The sequence below is a fragment of the Taeniopygia guttata genome, chromosome 1A (genome assembly GCF_048771995.1).
Source record: "Taeniopygia guttata chromosome 1A, bTaeGut7.mat, whole genome shotgun sequence".
NCBI classification, from domain to species: Eukaryota; Metazoa; Chordata; class Aves; order Passeriformes; family Estrildidae; genus Taeniopygia; species Taeniopygia guttata.
Genome location: NC_133025.1, coordinates 56,675,436 through 56,702,179, shown reverse-complemented (window position 1 = coordinate 56,702,179; position 26,744 = coordinate 56,675,436). Strand labels below are relative to the sequence as shown.

The window sequence follows — 26,744 nt, the reverse complement described above, 5'->3', positions numbered from 1 at the left end:
CGTGCAGAGTGAAAAGAATATCTGAAATAGCTGCAGAAGGTCAGTTCTGATAAAATAATTAATGGAAATAACATCTTTAGAGAAGCAGGATTTGCAAAGCACTCCCAGATATGGTCTGACTTTCTCACATGGATGATTGTAACATTAGACATAGATGAAAAGCTTATGGAGTGATTGCTGGCAATGTTTCATGGGACTTTAGAAATAATCAGTACATTTACTATTCAGATCTATCAGCCACCATTTCTACTAGTGACAATATCAGTTTACAGAATGAAAAAAGGGTTTTTTAAAATAAAAAAAATATAAAATAGTCTTTAGATGCTGCTCCAGAAGGAAAGTCAGCTACTCTAAAAGGGGAACTCTGGTAATAATCTGTAATCCTCCTTTGCAATAAAATGATTCTAAAATTAACACTAAATTTAAGTAACATGAAATAATAGCTTAAAGTTCTAATCTATATTTCAACTATAAACAAAAACCAAAATTAAAAACTAAAAATGGTTATGACATGCTTTAAAGGTCCTAATGAGATGTAACAATGAGCTGCATGAATTTACAGAAATCAAATTTAAAAAAAATAATTTCAAGAGTTTGTAGTTGATGGTTGTCAAAAGTTCTGAAGCAGGAATGGGAATTTTTCTTACATTAGCATAATTTGGGAAAGTCTGCATGGAGACTTCTGAGGACCTCTAGTACTGATAGTAAATATATTTGGCAGTAAACAACCAGCCATCATAGCAGTCTCAAAGGTTAGCACCGAATTCACCAAACACCACTAAGCTACAAATGGCCCTGCTTGAACCAAATCCTATTCTACTTACTCTTCATTCAGGGTGGAACATCTCCACTACCTACAGAGATTATTTAGTAGTTGTTCTGGTGTGAGCACAGAGTTTGAATTGTGCTGTTTTTGAAGGGAAGCCCCAGTTTCACCATCCCTCGACATAATACAGCTGTAGTCCCATGAAGTCTCATGAGATCTTTACATTCTATGGAAAGAGCAAGCAGCCTCACAGTGAATGTGCTGGAAACCCCCTATATTCTGCCATCAGCCTTTCAGTTCTGACACACTCAGGCATTTTCTCTTTAAGATACCATCATAGACTTTGGCTCTCTACACTCAAAATAAAATAAATATCAAGTAGCAACCCTGCTGTGTTTGCTAAGTAATTTTCAGGCGTCTAATAAATATTGGTTATTTGCACTTGCCACAGCCAGTGTTTCAGGTATCTGAATTGATTTCAAGTAGTCAGTGAGAGGAAGCCAGATATTGGAGCAGAGCCAAAGCACAAACTTTACTGCAAGTACCCAGGGAGAGACATTGAAGGGAAGCAGGACTGGAGGCCAATGGTACTGCACAACATCTCTCTTTTCATCATTACTGATGAGTCCCTTCTTGTTGATGATAAGGCACTTTTTATTTTAAAGCAAAACTTTTGCTTTTAAAAGTGTTAATTCTTCTCAGTTTTTGCACAGCTACAAGTCGACTACCTCACACCTACCTGCTACCAATGCATAATTCAAATCTGTGGTTTCTTAACTGCTCAAGCAGTTATCTGACAGCTCATAAACCAAAACCCAAGGCCTGGAGGAAGGCTAGAAGATATTGTGACAGTCTTGGGGTATCTGAAAAGCAGCTGTCACTGTTTGAGCCTGACTTGAAATTAAGCATCATGCACTGCTCACTGAACCCCCCCACAGTGCAGAAACCCGTAATGATCAAGAGATGAGGTTTCTTGAGTTAGATTTGATGTAAAAAGGTTTAGGACAGCCCATCCAAAGACATTATTTTGCATGTAGTGTGGAGCAGCACTTGCCTGGAGGGGCTGGCAGGAATCATGACAGAGTTTGCACAAGTCAGTGGCAGCAAAAAGCAGCTTGACTGGAAGTTCAGAAGCATTGGAATTATAATTCCTCAATGCTGTTTTGGGCATGACTATACATTTATTTTTATAAAGAGCATGGAAAAAAAGATGTATCCAAGACCACGTAAAGAAGCTACTTGTTTGTTTCAGACAAAGAAGGCAAGCATCTCTCATTATATAGAAGGAATAAAGGAGACAATGGGAAGCCATATACCTTATTTAATTTAGCAAGTGAATATAAGTTATTTTCCCTTGGGTCATACTGCATTAGTAAGCCAACAAATAGATATTCATTCCTATTTATGCACCTTTTCCTATACAAGATAAGAACTGCAGAAGATGTTTGCAATCTGAGCTGAATGAGGCAAGCTGTAGGCAAAGCCTGAGCGGGAAAAGTCTCTACTCATCACCCCAGAGAAAAAGCAGTATAAAGCAGAAAGTGTGCAACATGCAGGATAGAAGAGGGTAAGGGCAAAACTTGCATTCTTCATTAAATCAAGTTAGTAAAATTATCTGTATACTCAGATTTTCCTCATATATTCAGTTTTTCCATTCCAATAGCAAAAAATGACAACAACAAAAAAAGATTTTACAGTAAATAAATAATAACCAATTTTGGTGTCTCTTTTCAGTGCACTGTGAGGCATCGTTTGAGGGTAGGTGAAAGAAAGATTGTGGGTTGGGGACAGGACACCTAAGTGTCTACCATAGACAGTGTTCTATTAATTGGTGTCTTAATTGCCAAATATAATTTTCTGGTTTTTTGACAAGCAAGATGCTTGCACTGATTACATGATACATTAAGCACCAGAAAATTTTAAAAGTGTTGGTGACATAGAGAGCTGATGAGAAAGGGTTTGTTGTTCCTGTTCACTCTCAGCCCAGACAAGAGAAGGGTTCATGTTGCCTTGTTGCAATAAATCTGGCTGCCCCAAGTCCCCTGGGAAGCCAGCTGGCAGCAAGGTGCTTCCCAGAGAAAGGCAGGTAAAGAGAGGGGATGCTGCTCTGGGAAGGTTTCCAGAAGGAAGGATGGGGGAATATAAATAGGAGGGGGAAAACAAAAGGAATTTTTTAAAAAAGAGGCAAATATGATTTGTCTTCCTTCAAATGAGAAGAGCAAGGCACGAGGCTGAATTCCCTGAAAATGATGAGTGTGTGGGTTCTCCTAACTGTTATTTTAATGGCTTGGATCCTAAGCAGACTGCACTAATGCATTGATACTTCAGAGAAACAGGGAAACAGCCATTTACTTAATGGCTCATGGATTAATTGACAGGTCTGGACAGTGGTCAGCAAACTTCCAGTACATCATCTTCCAGGAGTATCTTTTCCTCAAGACCTTTAGAAATGGCAGTGTGCAACTGAAAGCAGGTTTTCCTTTTTTGGGAATTGCAGGAATGCACAGGTATACCATGCGGGGGGATGGCAGACAGTAATGGGCAAGAGAGTAAAAAAGGTAATTTATATAATGTGTCATCCTAACTCACAGATGATTTAAAATACTTGGATTCTGTTTAAAGATCACTTTACTCTTCTCTAAATCACTTCCTTTATCACATTTCTTTGTGTTTTTTTCTTTTTTTTTTTTAACTTCTCAGAGAAACAGGTCACTTCAGTTATAAGCTAAGGCAGAATGAATTCAGTAGCAGCCAAATCATCAGGAAACTACCTCTGACACATAACTTTTCTGTTGTGACAGAAAAAATATCAGATTTTTAGACTAAGCCTGGAAATTATTTTCTATTTTTCCTCACTTTACCAGGTATATTCAGTCAGCTATAGTCATATTCCTGCCTATGAACGTGGAGAAATGTAATGAGACAATTATTTAGGACACGCTTTAGCTTTAGTTACTAATGCTGCCTGTACCAATATCAGTTTTCTCTCCCTTACCTACCAATCCTCATGGAAATTGCAGGCACAAAGTTATAAATTGCTATACATTAATTTCCTCCTTGACTGCATTGTGTATTGTTACCCCTAAACAGAAGGTGGTATAAAAATTCCCATTTGTATGGGAATATAAAAGCATAAGTAATATATTTATCATGTAAATGTAATTACTGTGATCTGTAAGGTTCCACCTGCACAGTTAACACACCTGTGCTAATTACCCCGCTCAGCAACAGAAACTAAAGAATTTGTCAGTGTGTTGAAATACAGGCAGACAAATAGATGTGGAAGAAGAAGAAAAAAATTTAAACTGGGGAGGGAAACTAGCCAGAGAAACCTCCTTCTTTGTCACTTTTTAAAGGTGACAGAAACTCAGGTCATAAACCCATACTCCAGAGATGTGAGAAGGTATCCCAGCACTGGGCATTCCCAGCTGTCCCTGCCTTCATGTCACAGCTGTACCAACACATTAGTGTGTTTATATGAAAACCAGATCATGGAATGGATTTGTATTTAAAATAACAGCTAAAAAAACCCAAACAAAACAAGGCCAAACATATATATATATATATACATATATATATATATACACACATATATATATCCTATAAAGACTCCTGTTTATTAAGAACAGGTCTACCCTATATGAACAGACTATGCCCAGTTAAGTCTTGTCTTTCTTCCCACAGCTGACATAGGAGCCCAAGGTCAGGTTGTGCTTTTGCCAGTGTTTGGGTAATGGGGCACAAACCTGACTGTGTGTTCTGATCCAGACCAAATCCGTGCCACAGCCTGACCTGATGTTGTGACTGAAAACATGGCTTAACCTTTGAATGGAGGAAAACTTGAGAGAGGAAGAAAATGTTGACTTCTAAATACCCCAGAGATAGTCAGTGATGAGCAACATGTGCTTGGGGGGGATCATTTAGATTTTTTAAGCCTTCATTATCTTGCCCAGGAGAGCAGGTTGCACTGCTAACTCTTTGGACTCTGCAGAGTGTAAAAAGGCATCATATAAGAAAGTTAACTGCTTATGGGATAGAGACTTTTAATGTTGACAAACCTGACGAATCCTAAACTGAGAAAAACACTTTAAATTCAGCCCAAAGCACTGGGTTTCTGAGTGTCCTTTCAGAATCATCATGACTTTTAACACATAAACAACAGCAACTTCTACACTCAAAAATTACAGAGGAGATTTTTATTTTTGTATTAGAGACAGATGGAAAGAGATGAGCCAGTTCCAAATCACAAGCACACTCTCTGCTTATCTGTAATAATTCTCCTTAGCAAGGCAAAGATACCTTTGCCAGAGACAGGTGTTGTGCTAAAATGCACAACTGTTCTTTTTATTTACATGTACATCTGCGAATGCCTTTGGTGCCAGGTTTGAATGTACAAATGCAAAATTCAGAGGTTTTAATTATTGTCCACATGTTTGAAAAGCAGGTTTTTCATAAGGTCACATATTCTTGAAATGAACCGTGGATAGGCACCTGAGGCAGGGACTGGGAAGGTGCTCAAAAGATATATTGCTCTGGAAAGATTCACTGGAGATATGGAAGAGCATCTGTATCCAGGGGAGATATGCATTGGGGAGCTGCTGTTTTTCCATTCCCCTCAGGACTGGAATGGACCAGCTCAAAATGCCCACTCCTACTCTATTCAAAACGTACTCATTTAGTAAGTAGCAAACAGAAATGAGGAATTCACATGTTCCCTGCTTGGATGTCAGGAATTCTGCAGGAATTGTTCACATCTGTTGGGAATCAAGGTGCTTTGATAATACTTTTATCCCACTCATTTTAATGGCTTCAGGTCATTTTCTGCCACTGAGTCAGAGATGTCTCAGACTTTGCAGAAACTCAGGTTCATCATCTTCATGTCTCACTCAAACTTTTCTTCCTCTTATCCTCTCATATTTTGCCTTTGCCTGGTACAGTAAAGCTTCAGTAATCCTGTATGTCTCACATTTGGAGGGACAAGATGGCAGATGGTGGTGAGACAAAACAAAATAAAGAAGAAATATTTGAAATCCTCTTTATTCCTCTCTAAAGGAAGCACAGGACTTCCCTAACTGAAGAATTAGAACAGAAGTTTTCTGAAACACAGAAAGAAACAGTGTGATATGGAACTTCTAAGCTCTGAAGAATTGTTTTCCTCATGGGGCTTCTTTGCAAAGGAACACAAAGAAAATTTCATATTGTCAACTCAATCTCCAACTAAAAGCTTTTCAAAATCTTCCTGTTTTGGAAAAAGCCTTTCTAAGTCCCAGAGGAACTAAAGGAAGCTTGTGAAAAGTAAGAGTTTGCAACTTTTTAGTCTGAGATTTTATGAAGAGGGTGGAAAGATGGGCAGCAATGCTTAACCCTTTTCTTCTAAATCCTTGGCTGATCAGAGGAGAAGTACTTTGACCTGCCTTATCCCTCTGCATGTTTGTTTTGCCTTTTTTTTTTTTTTTTTTTTTGCAATATAATGAGAATTATCTGCTTCAGAAATATTAGGGCTGCACCAAGGAAAATCTATTTTTTTTTCTTTATGTCTGTTGAAGTCACTTACCAAAGGCCAAATATGCAGATTGTTGGTGAAATGTGGTTGTCAACATTTTAAACATTTTCAACAAATCCTGCACTTCCTCTGGCTTATTTAGAAATGTGATTAAATAAAGGTAAGAACAACTAAGGACTTCAAGTTTTAGCCTAGCAAATGTTTCTGCTGCATCATTTTCCATTTGGACTCAGCAAGGGCAAAATTGCCTATTGATTAGTAGATACCCACTATAGAGGATTCAATAGGTGCTTTTGCATATGCTGAGTCCTAAAGGCAGAAAACTGAGCTAACAAAAAAGAAGTTAACACTGCCTTTCCCTAAAGAGCCTTCCACAGCTTTCCCCAGAGAAATTGTTTTCTGAATATTGAACAGCTCTGAATTCCACCAGGAAAAAAAGCACCCAAAATAGGCACATTATAAATTATATGGAATTATTAGCAAAAGTTGTGAGATTGCAGGTTGTTTGTCTTGCAACACCTTTTTGTGACCTCAGCTAGTATCAGGTATCTTTGGACTAAGCAATATTTTGGAAAGAAAAAGAGAATTATGGCCTTCAATTACTTTAAACTAAAAGGCACAAGACAAGAAAAAGGATGACTACAAGAACTCTCCTTTACCACCCTTTAAAGACATGGTGCTGAAGTGAAGGGCTAGAGAGTAACTTGGTTTAGACTACAGGGGAAAAATGGAAAAGATTAAAAAACCCAAAACGTTTGTCCTGCATGTAAAAGGATTTTTTTTCACTCCCATTGCAAAGTAAATATCAAGAAATACAGGGAATAAAAGAAAAAGGTGTTTCAGACAGTCTCTTAAAAGTCTAGAATGGCATTAATAAATTTAAATATATATAGTTCATATTGGCTGCATTTAGTGAACATTAGCTCTCTTCAGTTCACAAATATTCTATATTTGAGAGCTGCATAATTATGTATTTTTCAAAAACTTGCCATGAATCTGTTGATCACCAGTCATTTTCTGAAAAAAACCACTGAGGATATGAAATTTGAAAAATGAATTCACTAATTTGTAGTTTATTTTAGTTTTTCTTTCCTTTGACTGTGACATGAAGCATACTTGGAAGTTGTGATTTGTGTCCAAAACTATGTCAGCACCTGCTGTTGGAAATACCAGCCATGATCCAAATCCTTTGTAGTTCGTTAGAAAAACACAAAGCTACTTGTGCTTAAATAACCCCTGACCTAAGTAAGTAGGAAGACATTTCCAGTGTAGTCACCTGCTTGACTAGGTAAAATACAAACATGGCATAACAGCCTAGGAAAAAGAAAACCCTGGCCACATTCACTATCTCCTTTTATAGACTTCAGTGATCCTTAGTTTTTAATCACAAATGCATTCAATTTGATGGTGGTGATGGTCTAGGATACCACAGAGATTTTTGGAAACCATGAGCAAAAATTAATCCCAGGAAAACAAGGTGAAATGCATACATTATGCAAAATATAAAATGAGAGAGAAAGGGCATGAGGTGAGAGAAATGAGCATGGGATGGGAAATGAGCTGGGGAAAAAGGAGAAAGGCAGATGAGTGAGAAGTGAGGGAAGAAAACCAAGAGCTTATCCCTGACAACAAAGAGAAGCAGATGGAGAAGCTGTGTTTTTCACTGTCCACATCTCTGTGGAGAGACTACTGAGATGGGTTGGCAAAATGATAATCATATACTAATCAGTTGCAATAAATGAAGAATCTCATTCAATTACATCAATTTCTTTCCACAGCCCTGTACTCTTGTAGTTTCAATGAATGGATATTTGTCTCTCTTGTAGAAAATAAAATGTTTATAAAACAGAGAGCAGGTTGTCGTTAATCCCTTAATGGAGATAGATGCTTTATTTTAATCATTTCAGAATTTCGACAGGCCTCATGAGTGTCTTAGAATAAAAAAAAATTATGTGAAGCATTTCATAACCACTCCCTGTCTACTATTGATAGAAATGAAGGCTTTGGGAGAGTTGTTAATGTCTCCAACACAAAATTGCAGTCTTTACACAGGGAAAAGGAAGATAACTATAGCTCAAGCCATCAGACACTAAATTGTTTTACAGCACACCTGGAAGGACATGATAATTTCATTTTATTCTGGTAATTACATGTGGATCTTTTCTTTACATTATTTTAGTTTTAGGATCTTAACTAAAACTCCTCCATTTGTGGAGTGGATCCTTTCAAAGGCAGGATTCTTCAGTCTTAAAAATAGTTGAAATCTACACAGATTTCATTAAAATCATCAACTTCCTCTTTATTTATTTCCTACTCTTTTAAGTAGCCCTTATAGTTTGTGGCCTTTCGTTGCTTGCATGATGTGTCTGCAATGTAGTCAGGAGACTGTAACATCTAGAACACAAGAGATCAATCAGCATGGCAGAACCTTGATTGTTCTCAAAACCAGAAAAAATGCAATCAGTGCATGTCTCTTAGTATTTGCTGGGCAAAAGGGATGGAAATGTTTGATGGCACTCTTCTTGCAAAGTTGTCTGCCCCAGGCAGTCCGTGGAGGTAATCATACATGCACGCAGGTAAGAAATAAAATAAAGTGGGGAAAGACAACAACTACTGATGGTTACACACTATAAAGGCAGAGGGAATTTGTCAATTTGTAGAACCTTGTCTGGGAATTACACTTCCTTTACAGGGCTGCTAAATTCCAGCCTTAGTGCTTCCTTGCAAGACGTGACAAAGGTGCAGAGAGCAAATATTTCATTTAGTGATAGCAGAAGTCATAAAAAGCTTCAGGGAGACTGAAACGATAATGGTGACCTGACTCCACAGGGAGGAGACAGGAAAGAAGAACACAGTGTGCACTATGCAGAAGAAATTCTCTCATGAAAAACCCAGGGAGCTGGAAACAGAAGGAGATAAAGTGTATTTCTGAAGTCAGAATTGCCTGTGTGTTGGTGCTTTTAGTCAGTCTGCCTTGTTCCCCACACTGCCAGACTCAATATTCATTCTCAGAGAACTACTGTAGTGAGTACCCTGGTCACGCATGCACAGAAAATGTGAACATTTAGTGCACAGCCCAAACTGGAAAAAAAAAAGAGAAAGAGGAAATATAGATGGGCAAGTGGTATTTCCATCTTTATTACTCCTCTGAGGAAAGTTTCTGTGCCTCTTAGATAACAAGGAAGCTTCAAAATGGGGAGTGTTTTTCTTTGAGGGAATATTAGCTTCAGTTTTTGGCTAAAATTACATGGGGTACATAAATAATATCAGGCACTATCTGTGCATTGTTCCAGACAACTTCTGTAGAACCAAAAAAACCCTTTTGATGTGTTAACTTCTGATAAGCACAGGTAAATGTGAATCACTCTGCATAACCACAACTTACTCAGGTCATATTACAGAGAAATAATTGTTTCTGACTTCCAAATATGTCAAGAATCTTCCCATTTTTCAACTGCCGTAACAACACTGATGTCCAGGTACCTATGGCCCTTGTAGCTCATCAGGTCTGGTAGGTTGCACATATAATATAGTCAGATTTCATCTCTGAAAGTCCATTACAAATGTTAAAAGAGAGTGTTTCTCCAGTAATCTAGAGAATACATACTACAGTATTATTATTTGTAAAAATATTTACAGCATCACCCTCATATTCAATATTGAGCATTTAAAAGTAAGCAGAGTTTTGGATTTGGGTATTTTCTCTATGTTTGCTAAATAAAATCCTGGAAAACTGAAAATCAGAGTGTAAAGTCTTAAGTCCTGTCCTCAGTTTCCTATTTGTTCTTCCCTTATGAACTTCTTTAACACAGAAGAATCACTACAGTGACTATCTTAAACATGTGAAGACAACAATAAGAATCTAACTCAGCACATATGAGTTCGTGTTGACATCCAAATTCTTACATAATATTACATTATTTGTTATTTGTGTTTGGTTGTCTGTCTCCCTTCCTTAATAATCCAGCATAAGAAAAAAAATGCAAATTCAGACACAGTGAAGCTCTTCAAGTAATTTCTCTTCAGCGGTGATGTATGAATACTGAGATGCTAATTTGCCAATATATGATGCACTACAGGACACTTTCCTTGCCTAACCAAGCAGTGTGAACTAACACCTGAATGCCTCTAAGATGTTATAAGGATAGAGATAAGATTTTCTAATGGAGTGAACTGAGAGATCATTAAAGATATGGATGGAAATACAGAGAAAATAAAGAGAAAGGGAAGGGGTAATGAGATAGAAAAGCAATATGGCAAGAACTACCAGGCTGATGAGAAAGGAGAGTGGAGATTCAAACAGAAGTTATGCTCAGAGGACTACAAGTGGAGATGAACCAAATGAATTTGATGCTAAATTCAGAAGGAAGCAATAGTGTGGAGATACTGTGATATAGCCTAGGAAGGATTTCCAAAGGATTAGCAGCCACCACTTTGGTGATAGACTGGAAAGTACTTAGAAAGAGAGGCTACTCCATATACTTTATTCTCTTAAAGCACCATTCCACTGAAAAGCAGGACAGTTTCATCTTTCCCAGACTACTGGTGATAATTTCCATAAACTCCCTAGTGCTTCAGTGTAAAAGCCTACTATTAATATTAATAATAGGGCACCACCTCCATAGACCCAGCCCTACTTTAAAAAAGCTCCTGAAAGGTGTTCCTTTCCCTTTTAAACATGGCACCTGGACCTTGCCAGGTGTGAAGATCAAGTGTTTGGTTCTGGGCTTTTCTCCGTCAAGATTCTAAATTGGTTTTGGAGCTGAGTTAGGTATAAACTGATACAAAGAGAAAGTGCTTTGTGGGATTTGCTGTAACTCTTGTCTACTGTGGGAATTAGGAGGACTAGGTAGAAGTAACTGTGATGAAAGATGTATGAGAGATTATTTTAGTGGGAGCTGAAGAGGGATGTGCTTTCAGCTGTGTTGCAATGAAACAACTGACTGAATATAGTGACTTGATTTATGAGCTATAGCTAAAGTAAGACCCATAGAGAAGAAAAAGAGTTTTTTTCAGTCCAGGTGGCAAGGATACGAATGTTGGTACTGACAGCTAAGTGTAAAAAGTTTTAACAAAAATAAGCTCAAGTGAATGGCCTTTGTGCCTTTCTGGACCAGGACCATTCTCACATGGTTAGTGAGTCCTTACATTCTTTGCTTTAGGTTGTTTGCAATGAATTCATCTGTGCAGAATCATGGAATCTTCTTCAAGTTCCCTCAAACAGAAGCATCTTGAAAGTAATGATTGTATTAATCCCTCAAGTACTTTCTCTCCCTCTTACTGTCATTCCATTGAATGAAGAGGCCACATGACATCTCTGTACTTGATGTCTCTATGGAGCATGTAAATGTTCTGTTAGAGCTAAATCAGGACTTCTCATCTGCAAATTAAGAGCACACTGAAAGTTTCTTAGCTAAGATCCTATTATTCATACTCAAAGCAACTATTTCTTCAAAATCTCTATTCCTCAGAAAATAAAAAAAAAGGGAATGAAATTTTAAATATAGAAATCATTTAGGAAAAGTTTGCACTGGATTTTTTAAAGCATTGAGGGTAAAGGCTCATGGAAAACATTGTGTTTAAGATTCCAGAGAATATTTCTGCTGTTATCAGAGAGATTTGCAATATGGTTACAATAACAGATTTTTATTAAAGCATGTAACTCCATTACATAGCAAAAGATGATTTGTGACCCCATTGAATGTATCACCTAAGCAAATAAAGTGAGGCTATACTCCCTTTTAGACAAGAAGGAACACAGTGGAGGACAGATTCAAGATACAACTTTTAAAAGGAGCAAATGGGATGAGGATGCCCCAGTCACAGATGATTTCTGATGACTTGGGTGCAGAACCTGTCCCTCCCATAGCTTTATCTGTGCCTGTAATTGGAGCCTGTCATACCCTTTCTGTTGCCCAAAATGATCAAAGTGTGCTGCAAAAGCATGTGAATATGCTGACAGTCATTCTATTTGATTTGATTTCATAATTTGAAATCAACCTTTGATTTCAATACAACAGAAATCAACAATAAAACATGGGGGATATGACTAAAAAGTGTATGAGAGAAGAACAACAAATATCAAGATACATCCCCAGCTTCCTTCTTTCAAAGTGGACTAATGTGTTTGGATGATGGACAGTAGGGGATCTAAAGTGTGCTGTTTGGTTTTAATATTTTTCCTGTGAAATCTTGACTTGCTGAAAGTTATATAAGCCTGTGTCTTCTGACCTTAATTAAAAGACACATCCATTTGTCAGCTAATAAAGTCTTTTCACCTTTTTTAGTAAAAATTCTTAATGTATCAGGTAATAAAATGATTTTGACTTGAATGCTAAACTACTTATTTCTTGCTGAAGTATACATACCATGAAGGTCACAGACTGACCTGGACAACAAAGATGGGAAACTCTTAATGCAGCTGTTCATAATTTATATTCCTTGTAACATTGTGAGGAATCTTTGGATCTAAACCTACTTTATGTAATCTGGCTACTAATCTAGAGAATGCTAGTTGTCCTAAGGCTGGTATAAATGACAGTGGAGAGATATTTACCTAGATGTGGGAGTCCCATCCAAGTCAAAAATTATTTGGGATTATTAAAATGCTAGGGTCTGTATCATCACTGTATACATCCTTTAAAAATGGAAAGCTGGTGTTACCTGCTTTTTATTAATAGTCAGAAATTACTTCTTCTTCAACCAAACTACTTAAAATGTGCTGAAAATACATATGACTTGTGTTGCACAGTGGACTTTGGAGACCATATTTCTAGTGGTCAGATTTTAGGGTTTTGAGGGTTGATTAAAATCTTAATGTGTTTCTTCTAGTGGACAAAGCCACTTCACCTTCTCCATGGAATTTATCATCTTTTTTTGTGTTTCCCTGAGTACTTCATCTACCCATTGACCAAAATAGAGCAGGTTCCAGAACACAGAGTCATGTTGAAAGATAGAGAAAATAAAAAGTCTGGGTCCACAGCATTACTATAAAAAGCTGTGAAGATAGAGAGATTTAGTTCTGTACTAGGACATCTTTTCTTGTGGAAATAATTAAAAGAAAGGAGAGATATTTTTTATAGTTTCAAAAACACTCTGCTGGATGCTTTTAATTCCTCTGTGTTTAGGATCTTTCTGCTTGTCCCCTAAACTGGAAACTGCATTTTTCATTCAAGATAGTAATGTTGTAATGCCAGGAATATGAAGAACTAATATTCTTCTCTGTCATTTTTGTTTGATTTTTTTCCTACTCAAACTCTGGATGAATTTCAACAACTCCCACTGTCTTCTCAGGTTCCTGGATTTTACATCTGTGGACTTAACTTCCTGCATCAAGTGCTTTGAGATCTATGCAAGAAAAGCAGTGTACAAGATCTAGATGTCATGATTGCAAAAATCCAAGTACAATTACTTTCGGGGCAATGAGCTATATCCAAGTATAAAGAGCTCAAGGGCCTACCAAATGCCAAAAGAAATGGAAAAATTGCAGTAAGCATCTTGAATTGAAAATTTACTTTTGGCAGGATGTTTACTGGTATTCATCCAGTAGAATAATGCAGCCATACTGTTTACAGGGTCTGTGGGTTCAGGTGGGTGAAATAAGTGCCCTCTCTGCCTTTTAATTTTCACTCAACGTTAGCAAAGCATAGTGTGCAAAGAGCATGTCCAGCAGTGGCCCTGCTCTTTTGTACACTTTCTTTCTCTTTTAAGATTTTTTTATGGATGTTGGACTGAAGCCTTTGGCCATAGCAAGAATAACCAATACTTTAAAAAAGAGATTTTTTTTTTTTTACAAGGTTATTGAATTGGCATTGAACACAGGCATATTTCTAGGTGATATATGAAGAAGACAATATTGAAGGTAGAACTGAAGGAGTAGATGATCACACTTTATTTTTGGGGATGGAGGAGGAAGAGGAATTCCTCCACATCCAGTTTAGTATTTGTTTTATAAAAGAATCCATGCTCTTTGACATGACCCCCTACAAAAGGTGATGATTATGAGAGAACCTTTCCTGAGGGATAACACAGAATTTTTTTTTTTTTTCTAAATTGAAGAGAATTTCATCAAGAAAGGTTTTTCTTCCTCTGTATTCAAGTACAGTCATTTTCTAGAGTCCACACAATCCTATCCTCTTTGAACAAAGCCAGTGTGAGCTTTTGGAGTGTTTGTGTCTTAAAGAGCCTGTAATATTAAGACATCCTAAGAACCTTGGGACAACTGGTCAAGGATCTGAAACAAAAGTTGTGTTCCCTTCTGTCCTGCCAGTTGTAGGGAATGATGGGACAAGCAACCAGAAAATCATGCAGATGAAAATCTGGTTTCAAGCCTGGTATTGCAAGAAGATATTTTTGGGGTTTTGATCATGGGATAGTTTATACAACATAAACTCTCCTTTCAGTTGGAAAACACCATGTTATAGGAGATAAAATTAGGTCAACAAGGAGTAATATTAACCAACTTCGTATGTCCCGACCCCCTTCCCAGTTGTGCATGTTTTATGGAGTCCAGAGTCTACAGTAAGGATTGAAATTATGGCAGAATTTCCCTGCGGGATTTCTGCAAAACATCTCTTTAAGGGACAGAATTATATCAGTGTGGGGCTGAATAAAGATAAAATTTAGAAACACTTTAAGGGCTCCTCTTTGTCCAACCTTACTTGTCAGGAAGTCACCACAGGAAGAAAAAAAAAAAAGCCTCTTTAAGGGAATAAATGGGAAAGTAGCTGGGTCCATTAGCAATACCATAATATGTACAGGCACTCATGTCCATTGAGATAAGACATTTTAGTAAAGCCTGCTCTAGCAAGTGTATTCATAATGAACAGATAACAGGGACTTAGAGTCACAGAATTTCATCTCAGCATGGAAGAGGCCATGAGCTACTGCATAAGAGTCTTGGAGGGCATGAATAGTGTAAAGCTTGTGAAAGGATTAAACCAGGGAGGTAAGAACCCACTCTTGCCCGGATAGTTCTCTTGTCAGTGTTTCCTCTTGCTATACAACTGTATATATGCAGCTGAATTCCTGGTCTTGCTTGGGACCTTCTGATATCACTGTAAGAACACATCAAAATAGGCTCATGTGGAGTAAAATTGTACTGAATAAATAATGTACAGGCATGTACAGGCCATGCAACAGAATTCAGTAGTATTCACAGAAAACAAATAGCACAGATTCAAGCTCAATGTTGCAGTGAGGATGGTGAGTGCAAAAAAGATCACCTGATGGGAAAAGGGGACCTTGCTAACTTAATTGATGAGACCCATTAGCATTCCAGTTTGAAAGATAAAAGGTTGCTCTATAAGGAGAAGTGGAATCCAGCAGTGAAGAAAAGCAGTTGACTGGAAACAGGTAGGAAACATAACGTTATTAGCTTCATTTTCTTTTTTAAATCTCCACCCTACAGAAACTTCTTCTACTGCTTCAGATGAAAAGGGGGTGATAAAAGTGACAGCAGGTTTAAGGTTTGATAAATGTGAAGATCTACTTAAATACAAAATACAAGGAATGTTTCTCCTGTTTAGTAGCCCTGTTTAAAGATAAAATTTAGAAACACTTTAAGGGCTGCTCTTTATCCAACCTTACTTGTCAGAAAGTCACCATGGGAAGAAAAATAAGTCTCCTTAAGGGAATAAATGAGAAAGAAGTTGGGTCCAGTTGGTATACAGTTGAGTTTGTCACCTACCACTTCTATTTATGCCATCACATTTGTCCTGAAGACACAAATGAAGACTCTCTAGATGCCAGTACAGTACTGACCTGAGTTCAGCTAATACACTTATTTCAGTGGCTCATCATTTCTTGTTGATGAACTGGAAGCTACTGCACACGTGGGGCTGAGAGGCACTGGAACAAGCAACAAGCATGGCAGACTTGCTGCGTTTGTTTTCCTTTTTCTCCTCAGCACTGCATCAGTGGAAGCAGTGGATGTGTACAAACAAGTGAAGCTGGGCAGAAAACAGATGTTTTCTGAACAATCAGTTCACAAATAATGAGACTGCTCCCATGCATGCTGTTAGCACTCCCCCCCCTGCTATTTTCTGTGGAGTATAATGAGAGAGAGAGAGACAATGGAGAAAAGAAAAATGTAAACTATTCTGTTTCTGCCAAAGTGCAAAAAATTCCACTCCAAGCAAGGAAGTCTTTCTACAAACTCACAAAGTTTCACCACCCAAAGGGGCAGAATGGGTCAAAGAAGCAAAACAGCATGTAAAATATTTTACTCACACCTGCCAAGCAGTTATCACAGCTATAAAGCATCAATATTTTTTTTTGTTTTTGTGAAGAGCAGTTGGTAAACAGAAGATATTGATCAAATATTGAGCAAATATTAAGCAAATATGTGCATCTAAACTATTCTCCTCTTTCTCCTCAGGTTGAGTTTCAGAACAGGTTCTCACTGAGCTCTCCAGCATGACACACATCAGCAGTGCTACAAGTTGTGGTGACATTGTAAGGAACATCTGTTACAAGTCCTGGCAACCTCTCCTATTTACTCATAGTTAATTACAGTGTTAATTCCAAAGGAGGTCTTTCTCTTTTACTTTTTTGTTAAGAATTTCTTTTAATGAGATATTACTTATTACCCTCAAGATATACAAAGATAAATGGATTCTTAAAAATCTATATTGCCTCATCTCATCAGGGGGAATCTGTAAACAATGAAAATACCTTTGGCTGGTGTAATTTCCTGCTGAAGCCTGTTTTCACCCAGTGCAGCTGATGACTATACAGCAGACTACTCTTTCAGGCTGAATACAAGAAAAAAGTGTTGCCAATACAAATTTATTATGCAGATTCCAGGCCCAGACTTTTTTTCTTCTCATGATAATAAAAATAGTTGACAAGCTCCTGCCACCAAAGACATTTTCATTTACATTCTTCTGGTCATTTGGAAGGTGATAACAGCAACCCTTGCACACATGAATGACATGTTCATCAGAAGACAGAAGGAGAATTATTTCTCTGCAGGACAGAACTTGGAAAAGTGTGAAGGGTGAGGTCTTAGAAGACTCTTGGAAATTGGATCACTACTGGTGAATTGGCAGATAATTTAACAGGAAGCAGGACAAATAAACTAAGGTTCTATTGGCAAAGAAATACCCTATTGGAATAGAAAGTGTTGGTGTCATAGACTACCTTAAAAGAGACTGAAATTTTTTATACCAATGAGGTAATCTATCTCTTTCAGAAAATGTGCTAACACTTTTCCAGAGCCTTCAGCTCTGGAACCCTCAATTTTAGAAAAGCAAAATGTAGAAGACAAATATTACCTTCTTTAAGTTTTAAAAGAAAGTAAGTCAGTGTGCCAGGCTGACAATTGTTCTGCAACTTTAAAGCCTGAGAAAGAAAAATATCACTTATCTTTGCAGCTAGATATTCCCTTTGGGTATACTGAAGTGGGAAGAGCATAAGGCTATATTGTTTTTTGTGCAAATTTACTGTCTTTAGAATGTAAATTCATGCCAAAAGTGGATGCCTTTGCTTTTCCTCAAAGACGAAGCAGAAGAATCATGAGTAAAATGAGAATCAAGCAGATACATGTAACAGCAAAATGCTTCATGATCCTTTCAGAATTTCCATTTACTAAGAATCAGAATTTTTTTAAAATCAGCTTTTGTGTCACAGAAATAATATTTTAAAACCTAGGGTTCAATAATAATCAAACTTAAGACAGTCTTAGGAGTGAGGTCCCTTGCCTCTACAGTCCTTCCTTCCCTAAGATTTGTTGAGCCAACACTGAGTGCAGTTGATAGCAGGGCTTAGGCAGGATTCCAGCCTGCACATTTGCTGCTACCCCACAGCTAAAGACAACACACAAAGCAGCAAGTGTCAAACCCCAAACATCACTAAAGGACCAAAACCTTGGAACAAGGACATCAGGAAAACTTGCCATTTCAGTATTTATGAGGCTGAAAAGCAGCACTTCATGCTTGTAAGCAGACCAAACACAAATTGCTGAATTGCAGCTAGAATGAAGCAGCAATGAGGCTGTGGTTTCAGCTGTGGGACAGGGAGCCACACTCTCCCACGTGCTGGTCACTCACCACGCTCTCATCAGGCTGTAAGTGGTTTGGGGAGAAAAACCAATCTTCATCCTCTTATGTTGGATGAACACAACTGGCTCTGGCTTGTCTCTGGCACCAAATTAAAATGCTCTCATTTCATTGTGGAAAGGGCACTGTGCTTGCCAAAAGAAGGAATGTGTTTTAAACATACAGCACCAAAGTTGTGGTTTGATTCTTTGTCATCCAAATGAATCTATTTGAACAGGCTCAAATTAGGACTGCATGAAAGGCTACACTGAAAATCCTTTTGTCAGAAATAGCTTTGTGCCTTCAAACAAATCCCTATTTGAAGAATAATATGATTTTTGCTGAGTATTTTCACCACAAGACAATAAGGAAGTAATTCTGTTTCCAGCTCCTGATAGGGTTGTGTCGTGAACAAATCACAGTGCATGAAGGAGCAAGGAAAGAGGCACAAGACCTGAGACAAACTTGACTGAAGAGTTGCAGCTTTTCAGCTGGACTAACTTCAGTCTTTGCTTCTTGAATGTTCTGTTGCACTTTTTTAAACTTTTTTTGCTATTTGGAGAAGGAAAAAAAAAAACCAATGCCAACATGCAACATGCTGAAATTTTCTTCATTATTAATAAGTGTATAGGTTCTTGGGACCAAATAAATAACTTTAAGTGGATTTGCCTCAGGCTGGCTCAAAATGTACTTTCTCCTCCAGATCTCATTTTCCCAGGCATAGACATCTAAAGGCTGTGCATAGGGCAAAGAATTACATCATGAAGGGAGCACCTCTTTACTTTCTCCATGTCGTAGCAGAGAGTGCACCTAAGATTTGTCTCCTTTCCAAAGAGGACATCATCCTCTTGCTTACAGAAATTTCACTGGATTTTCTTTCTTTCTCCAGGAGTCCTTGTCCTGAGTCTCAGTTATTTCTACTGGATTTGTGAGGAGTGTCAGAGCCATGCAGTGACCATAAAGGTTAATACAGCAAAGTCTCTGTGGCATCAGCCTCTGAGCTCCCCCTGAGCATGGACTCATTTCAGAGACCTGTTTGCTGTAGCTGCAGAGGTAATGAAGGGTGGACAGGTCAGTCAATCCTACCGTGTCCATCCTGAGTGAGAACAGACAAGGCTTGGCTGTAGACAAGCAGTACTGACATTCCCTGTTTCCCAGATGTCCCAGAGGAGGAGCAGAGTTTATACTACAAACTAATCTCACTGTTAAGTTCTGAGCCAGATAGAGAGGAGCAGATTGCTGGCTGCCCTGCATGCCTCTCTTAGTTTTTCAGACTCTATTGCTAGCCTTCCTACAATAAAAACTATTTGTTCAGATGACCACATCATCTCTCTACTGGTTAATTGACAAAATCTGAGAAGAATGTGAAATTAATACTTTTTGCAGCTAGCTAATAATTGGCTCTGTGTAGAAGGCAGAAACTTTAAAAAAAAAATCCCCTTTATACAATTCTTAATGTTCTGAAAAATTAGATACTTAGTTAGCAGCTATTAGTTTGTAGATAAATAACCACCCTCTTCTCTCTGAGCCTTGCAATCATGCACAAGTACACAATTTACCTCCATGTATGTTCTTAGAGTGAATGTGTAGTGAATAAACTAGGAAACAATCAGTGCTGTTCTTAGTAAGTAATGTAAAGCATTGCCAGAGTGTATGCAATCATTCATTAGCGATTCAAATAGCAAGAGTAGAACTGTATTTTCATGAAATTTACTGACAGTGTCACAGTGGGAGGTACCAACATTGCTAAGGTTTGGCATATTGTATAAAACAGCACTTGGCATCTTTAATAGAAATGAAGTGAAATGAAACATGCAAGGCCATGTGCAGAAGGGTTTATACCAAGAGCTCTGCTGCAAGCTGGGCCTCACCAGTGGACCCAAGAGAAGAGAGGAACCTTGGAACTTGGGCTGATGAAAGCCTGAATCTACCCCAGTCTGAGGCAGTACAGAAGAGAACAGATGCAGCTCGCAAATACTGAAGGTAGAGAGTGTTTGGTGAGGAAACTTCACAGGGAAAGTGCTGATGGCACAGTGTGGAATGAGTTTGGTCACCTGCCCAGACAGGTTCTGTATGAAGTTTGTGGGGTAAGCAGAAGAAAAGTTTTATTCTGTCAGAACAATCATTGAAAGCTCAGAGTTTAACCTTAGACTGGAAGGTGACAGAGGACATGGCTGCTCATTTTAAGTGCAGTGTGTCCTAAAAGCAAAGGGAAAAGGGAGGGTCATTTGAACTAAAGAAATATGTTAGCACAAAACCAGATAAATCACCCACAAGTACAACCAGGTACCTTTTAAAGGGTTGTTAAGTACAAGAGGGATGAACTTCAGGAAAAATATTCCCACATGAGCAGGGCAGGCAAATGCTTTATTCTTTCACAAATAGAGAGAATAACTCCAGGCTCCAGCTCCAGTAGGGACAGGAATTCTAGACTAAATCCAAAATAGATGGCTGAGGTTTCACTTTGGCTCCACACCCTCTCATAGCAAGCACTAAATGCTGTCTGTGGCAGCAATGGTACCTCTAGATTCACAGTCCTGCTTAGCTGAGCAGTGACTGCAGAGTTTTTCCCAATATAATCTATCCAAATAAAAGCATGCATATGACTGAATTTCTCTCCTTTGCAGGAACACATGATATAAAATTTATGCTGATTCTTTGCTTTGATGTCAGTTGTGGAAGAAGCTGCTTTACTTGGTATATCATAACATTAGAGTGTGCCTGGTAAAACATCATAATCACAGGTACAAATTAATGAGTGAATTTCAACTGCTGGTGCTAACTGACAGCAGTAGAATATTATCTCTTCTCATTGTCTTTGATTCAACACCACAAGGAGCCCTAAACAAGCATTTGCTGCACTGCTTAATTCTGGTCTGACTCTCCATCTGGTCACTGCTGCAACCTAAACAAGCAACACACAGGTGAATATTCAGCTGTGCTTACCTTTACACTTTCTGATGCCCATGGTTCTAGTTCAGAATAACTGGTAGCATTTTTGCCTGGAAAAAGCTCTTAATTAGAAGGGCTTTAGTTAATGATTGTTGTGAATAAAGTGCAATAACAACAAAGGGCAAATCATGCCTGACAAATTTGGTGGCTTTCTATGAGGGGGTTGCAACACTGATGGACAAGGGAAAAGCAATTGAGAGACTTATCTGGACCTAGAGTACATAAATCTTGTGTACCCTCTTTCTATTCACAATCTGATTTTTTGGGGTAATGTAAAAAACAAAATTTACTTTTCTTAGTAGGAATTAAAGGAAGTTGTTCAATAGCAAATAATTGCAAGTTGACTCAGCTTGAGAACAAGGTTTTTATGGTAGCTTGACCCCAAAATAGTACCCTTTCTTTAGCAAGGGGATATAGTCATGCATGAAGCATTTCCGTTTGAAGCAAAATAACAAGAAAATGTACATCTAAAAAGACTCCTTCAAAAACATTTATTTCTGATCATGAACAACATCTTTGTACTATTTAAATTAGTATCAGGATTTCTGATTTGCTTATATTGCACAATTACTGTTTGAAGACTTTTGGGCTTGGATGACATCCAAGTTGTTTATTCACAGTGTGACACTTATTTAGGCAAAGAATTGGACAAAAAGTAGCACTATCTAGTGTATTCTTATTGGACTGCCAGATCCTCTTTTTAAAAATTATCTGGAAATTATATTCTAATCCTTTAAATACTGTGCTTTGTAATGTAAAACTGTGAATTCAGATGGTGTTTCACTATGTCTTCAATGACAAACAGTCACTGACATTCACACAGACTTGCTTTACAGATAAATTCAAGGAAAGAAAATAAGAGAAGAATAATCCCATACGGTTTTTCTTCCAAAGTCAGTCCTAAACACATCATCATAAAAAGAAATGGGAAAAGGTACTGCATTGTATAATAATTTGTGGCAGTTACTCTTCAAGGAATGCAGCTCTGTTCTCTTATATGTTCTAATGTAAAAATCTCAACCCCCTGAGCCATTTACCAGTACTATAAAGTACTTCTCATACCTATTAAAATAATTTTGTCTTCTTACATTTAACTTCACAACTTCTGTATGACTTACTGCTTACCAAAAATTAGGATTATCTATTTGGATGTTTTCTCTCATTTCTTAGAATTTTAAATTCTTCTTCCAGTTTTTGATTCTGAATAGTTGTTGTTTAGTTATTCCAGAGAGATATTTTGGTTTCTTCCAAATTTATTTTAAATATAACTTCACTCTCCAAAGGAAGTCAGTGTCATATATTGCATTTTATTTCTGTATGAATACAGCAAAAATTAAGCATACAGCAAAAATTTTACTTAAAATGTGATTAAAGCAAGCAGAGACATTGTAGAAACCAGCATTGTCCTACTCAATATATTGGCTCCCTCTGCAGTTCTTTGAATTTCATTTGGATTTTTTTTTTCTAGTGATAACTGCAATGATGATTTTACTACTGTTATCATTGCAGAGCCAACACAGCCACAGAAGGCTGAGCTGGATTCACTTTTGCTTCACACATCATTAATAAACCTGACAGCCCAGATCTGATTGCAAGACTTCTATTTCTGATGATGGAAAAAGAATGCAGTTCAATTTTCCACTGTGGTTTGGATTTTCAACGCCAGCATTTAGAAACATCAGGATTGGATATATAAGATCAGCAGTGTTGATATAGAAGACTTTGAGAAAAGAAACACTTGTGAAGAACAACACTTTCCAGTTTCTTTTGACCTTCTTAATCAATTTAGACAGTTTTTTAAGAAAGCCTTTTTATAGGTTGGATCACTACTTTTTAGGTAAGAACTGTGACAGAACTGATTTGATGTATCAAAGGCAGGAAGATGTAGAGACTACAGCTGACAACTTATGTAATTTCTGGTTTGTGTGGAATCCATGGGAAGCATAGAGTGGCATTACAAGCCACTCTCTTAGATCTCAGATACATTACATTACATATATGGTCTCTTAGATACATTACTCGTGCTCTTTCCTTACTAGGTAGGTGAAAGGGTACTGTGAATCAGGTAAAAAGGCTCACATTGTATCTTGTTTTAGCTAAGGGACAGAAGGGGCATGACAAGCAAAAATGAAGGGCAAACTACTGCAGAAGGTAGAAGAATTCACAAAACGTAGATTTGTGATCACAGTGGAGGATACAAAGGGATGAGGAATCAGCACATCAGTAACCCTCTTCATTTAACACGAATTCTTACACAGATGAAAGAGCATTCCCACAGCAGTCTCCTGACACTAAGCAGCACCACATGACATAATAAAGATCATTACATACAGAGCTCCAAAATATTTCAAGGAAAGGGAGTTTTTCAGTTATGCTTTGAATCTTTCAGGCAGTAAACACTCTTTGGAGAGACCCCCTTTGAGACACCATTCACATTCCCTGATGCCGCTAATGAAATTAGTGTCCAAACAATGAGCTAGGCTTAAAGGAAAGGACAGAGTAAGGACACACTGTCCTGGCAGAGTTGAGTTCTGCTGGGATACACCTCTAGCCTAAAGGAGAAATCCTTTTCTCTCAACTAAGATTGCAGTGAAGTCATGTTTTATGGTTTTATCCCTTCATAATCCAGTAATTGCTGTAAATAGGTGCTTAATTCTCAGCTGAACTAATGATCTTGTTTATACCCTCTCAGGTAATAATATTGAACTGTTTTAGAACCTGGCTTAAACAAACCTGACTCTGTGGACTGTGTGTCTGCCAAGGCCAGACTGATGTCCTGGGGATTTGGGCTTCAGGTGCCTCAGGGAATGAGAGCAGGGACAGGAGATTCCTGTCCCTTGCCTTGCTGGAGCCAGGGAAGATGCAGCAGTGCTACAGATCATCCCGCACACCACTTACCCTGGCAGGCAACACTCAGTTCCTCTTTGGCAAGCAGTGTGTGGCGTTGGGAATGGTTGATGGTGTGGGGAGAACATGAGCTATAAAAAGCACAAGATAGAGAGAGATTATGGGAGGAATTTTCCTGGGGAATTAACCATACATATTCCAAGCCACCTCACTAATTAATTACTCCCATAACTACAAAATGCTTCAATCCTTCCTCTTCTACCCCCAGACTCCATTTCTTTCTGTCAGTCATTTTCCCAAAGCAGCCTTGGCAATGTAATTAATTGGTAACAAATTAAAGCAGCTACAGCACAGGGAAAACCTGAGGACCATACAAAGTACATTCAGATGAATTTTAAACCAGGCAGCAAGACAACTGTTGTACTTCACTATGCTTGTACAACAGACAGCAGTGCAAAGTTCAAAAGAAAAGTTTAAAAGAAGCTGCTGCAGAATTTGCAATTTGTGGCACTATAAAGACAACTCAGATTTTAGCTGAGGAACTGATGTTGTGCTTGTCACAGAAGGAATGAATTTCTGAAATAACTTAAGTAGATACAAATATTTGAATAAACTGAAGATAAACCAGAATTCAGGCACTCCTGCTTAGTATGTGTTTCAGTGCAACGGAACTCACAAATCTCAAATTATCACATTAAGGAAAGTTAGGAATGTACTGGTGGATACAGCTGCATTTCAAGCTCTAGTGTAATGAGCAGAGCTAAGCCACAATATTCCAGGTCAATTTTTGGGGTTACTGTTGTAATTCTCAGTAGTCTGGGTCTTAATGAAGAAGTGCAAAACAATGTGGACAGAAAATCATTGCCTTGCAGCATGGAAAATTCTGGGTATAGCACTACAATTTCACAGAAATAGGTGTGCTTAGTTTCTGAACTGGCTGCTTTAGTGAGTCAAGCTCGTCTGTTTTCACCTTGACTTCAATAATATCTGCAGTTATTGTTGGTATTTCTAAAAGACAAGCTTATTTGTCTCCAGCCCTTAGGGGCTGAAGAAGTGCAGAATCACCAATTAAAGGCTTTTAACAGCTGGATGCTTCCTAACTGCTTAGCAAAAATATTAACTACTTAAAAAGAAAAAAATCCTCACCAGTCTGAAGAGGGCTACATCTCTGCAAAGCAAAGGATGAGAGACCTGTTGAAAGCAAAGGAAAAGAAACAATTTAGATTACACGTTGTTCTTCCTTCAGACAGCCAGAGCAATTAGCCTTTTCTGGCAAAAATGCATGGCCCCACTTTTCCCAGTGCTGAATACTCCCAGGTGGAGATGGTGAGACTGTATGCTCATGGCCCATCTCCTTACACTGCTCCACTGCAGCAGATGCTCTCCAGCACACAGAAGGCTTTGGCTGATGCTCACCCTGCTGTCACGGGCTGCTGTGTGACAGAGGTGCCCATCCTGACAAGGGCAGCTCATGGATGGTACCTGCTCTGTTCCTACTGTTCCCAGCAGATGCTCCTGTAGCAATCCCCAGCCAGATGAGCTTGTGGCACCTTGCAAGCTGTCTGAAACTCTGTTCTTCACATGTTCTTTATTGTTGATTTCTACCCAGAGCTACTACAGGGCAGTCCCACCACAGTGCCTGACACGACTATGGAGCAGATCCTCCTGGAAACTATCCTAAGGCACATGAAAAATAAAGACACAATTTGTGATAGCCAACATGGCTTCACTAAGGGCAAGTCATGCCTGAAAAATTAGGTGGCTTTCTTTGATGAGGTTACAACACTGATTGATAAGGGAAGAGCAGCTGACACACTATCTGGGCTGGGACAAATACATCTGACAGGTCTGGGTCTCTCAGTTGGTGAGACAAAGATTGGATGGATAAGGAATTGATGGACACACTACAAGCCTTGTGTTCAAGGGTTCCATGTCTGGGTGGTGAGCAGTGTTCCCCTTGGTAGCAGAGAAACAGATGCATTTGCAGCCTGATTTACACTGGGAAATATATTCTATCTAATCTCTGCTTAACTATTCTGCCTGCATCATTTCTGGTCTGATAATAATGATAAACTCCTTCCTGATTAATATTCTAACATCTTAAATATGTAAAAGCTACCTAATTTTTTGACTGCTGCATACCTAAGCCAATTACCATATGTTAATTAAAGGATTTGTCATCAACTAGCATTTCTAATGTTTCCCCCATAACACGCTTGCAAGTACATGTCATAGGAGGGCTTTTTTCCTCTGCTCCATTTTAAATAAATATTTTAAACTATTCCCTGTTTGCTTTTCGAGTAGAACACTCTGATCTCTGTGATCAAAGTTAAATCATTATATGAAAACTCCATGGTTCCTCTTCAGTTGACTTTTTTTTCCAGTCATCTGTGCTCTGATCTCTAAAGAGTATTTCCATTTTGCTGTAAGCATAAACATCATCATAGCATCAGGTTGTATGAATGTGAATAAATGTCTGAAGTTATGCACCACTGCCTCTAATAAAGTGAATTATGCACAGAGAATGCAACTCACATTTTTATCAGCACTTAATGTTCATTACACAAAACAGAATAAAGTTGTCCGTAGTTTGTATCTGTCTGTGGCCAAATTATCTTGCAATCGACTTAATGTTAAA

At 38.2% G+C, this 26,744-nt stretch overlaps 1 protein-coding gene across 2 annotated transcripts in view; it reads right to left on the bottom strand.

The window, feature by feature from the left end:
• CHRM2 (cholinergic receptor muscarinic 2) overlaps nucleotides 1-26,744 on the bottom strand; it is a 368,137-nt gene that overhangs the window by 122,709 nt on the left and 218,684 nt on the right. For both annotated transcript variants that reach the window (XM_072923532.1, XM_072923533.1), the window contains one exon: nucleotides 25,253-25,297. The gene's annotated coding sequence lies outside the window, so the exon portion shown is untranslated. The remainder of the gene's footprint in view (nucleotides 1-25,252; nucleotides 25,298-26,744) is intronic.